Genomic DNA, 2,320 nt, shown 5'->3' with positions numbered 1-2,320 from the left:
ATGTTTGTTTGAATCGACGATTTAATGTGAGTCATGTTTGTGAATAATTTATAATCGGGATGTTTTGGCGCTGAAGTAAAGTGCATTAATAAAATTTTAGTACTGATCATACTTTATATGGTATTGTTAGAATATGAAGGATTATTATTGAAATATCTCATCTATTCAAATTTTAATATGTAAATATAGAGGGAAATTAATGCAACTCAAGCTTATTCCGATATAAGATGGGGCGAGTCGAAAGGGTCCAAAACGTTCACGTTCAAGTTAAGGTACATAAGGATCGATGTTTGTAAAAAAACTTGTATATTATTAAACATTGGCAGACATCTAATTATGTAACCATGTACCTATGTTCGTAACGGACGAATGTTTGTTTTTCTCACAAAAACAGGTGGTCGGATCTATATAAAATTATTGTACTAATAAGTGTAAATACAGTCTAAATTAGTACATAAGTTATTTTTAGAGATTCAAAGTCTCGTTACATAAAGCTTGAGTCAATGTTATGGATTCACGAATTCTGTTGATACCTAGAATGTTATGCAATATACCTACCTAACTATTAAATTAGAACTGCGCAAAAAATTTCAAGAACATCTACTACAACGAAAGTATTCTCGTTTCAATACAGTTAATTAATAAAGACATCATTTTAAATAAATACGGCTAATTAGAATCAATAATAGATATTTTGTATAGAATTCAGTAGTACACGAAATAGGATAACACGGATGTTTTCATTTAATTCTATTAATAACTATAGGTACGTAGTTTCACGATCGTAGTATTTTTTGTGTTTTTGTTTAAATAAAATGATTAAAAGAAAAATATTGAAACTTAGGTCATGTGAACGTGGTTTACCTACGCGTTTTTCTCAGCCTCTGCCTCGCGAAGCTGCTCGCTTGTGTTTCTAAAATCAAATTTGAAACACAAACTATGTAATTGGTCTCTCATAAATCTCTAACAGTTTATAAATAACGCCAAACATAATCTAGATTTTACACTATCTACGGATCGAAAGTGAAAACATGTAAACTCTAAAGAATCGATGTACACGAATTATTATTATAAGTAGGGTAAGGTTGCTCAAGTCGTACCACGGCGTTAGTCGTACCCCACCAATATCTCGTCTGATACCATTGAATTGGGCCATCTAGTGTTGTTAACGTGAACTATTTAGTCGCGCGAGCAAGCGTAAACAAGTGGTCAGGCGGTCGGCTTCGTGCAGCGAAAATAATTCAAAAAGTAAGTTTTTTATCACTTTTCATGTAAAATTAACGACTCATTCATAAGCTTTTTACGGCAGGAATGTTATCTTTATATTTTGTCTTTGTTTACAACGATTTTTAATGCTTATCTGTCAATCGTTTGGGCATACTCAAACAGGAGAAAATTTTTAGGTTGTGTTAGTAATTTTATTTTTCAACCTCAAAGATAAGTATGCTTAAGTCGTACCTGTTAAAAATTCTTTACTCGTACTTCTATTTAGGTCTAAGATTTTGTTATTCACTAAAATAATTACCAAATAATATGCTTAAGTTAATCTCAGACTGAATTATTTGTAATTTTAACTTACTTAAAATTGATCTCTTATTATTAAGAATTTTTCTATAGTATAGTTTATTATATCTTCACTAAAGTGTATTTTCTAAGTACGACTTAGGCTGTATGTGGTACGAATTAGGCAACTAGGCGCCTTAATCGTACCGAAGGTATGTTTTTGAAAAACGTTAAAATATATATTTTAATATTAACATTGTAAGTTTCTGTGATTTTTTAATAATAGACAACTAAATAAAGATTCAGTAAATGTGGATTATTTTGTATTATTTCAATTGTCGTGAATATTATAGCATAATTTCCTTAGGGGGTACGACTTGAGCAACCTTACCCTTTACCCTAATTTTCTAATACTTACTAAGTAACTAGGTACTATAAATATTTTGCAAAAACATACAATAGGTACCTACTGCATTTCCAATAAAATGACCACATTATCGATGCACGCTCTAACAATAGAAAGCCGTGGGCGATAAAAGCTTTATCGATCTTCTTTTGTGAAGACAGGTTAGGTCATGTCAGCTAATAGCAATCCTAGATATTGATCTAGTCAAGCTAATTTGAATACATAATGTGTTGAAAGTAATTCATTTTAATGACGAATAATCGTATCGATCAAGCCTTGTATATGTATAACCTTTTCATCGAAGAAATATAAAGATAATATTTATTATCTATAAATAGATTTATTAGGCGAATCAATATAACAATATTACTACATACCTAATATATTTTATTAAAATTACTTAAATTAAAT

This window comes from Colias philodice, chromosome 16, assembly GCF_061535455.1.
Source record: "Colias philodice isolate Cphi_HAF_F1 chromosome 16, ilColPhil1 Martin Lab GWU primary, whole genome shotgun sequence".
Classification (NCBI taxonomy): Eukaryota; Metazoa; Arthropoda; class Insecta; order Lepidoptera; family Pieridae; genus Colias; species Colias philodice.
Note: the sequence above shows the minus strand (reverse complement) of the source record.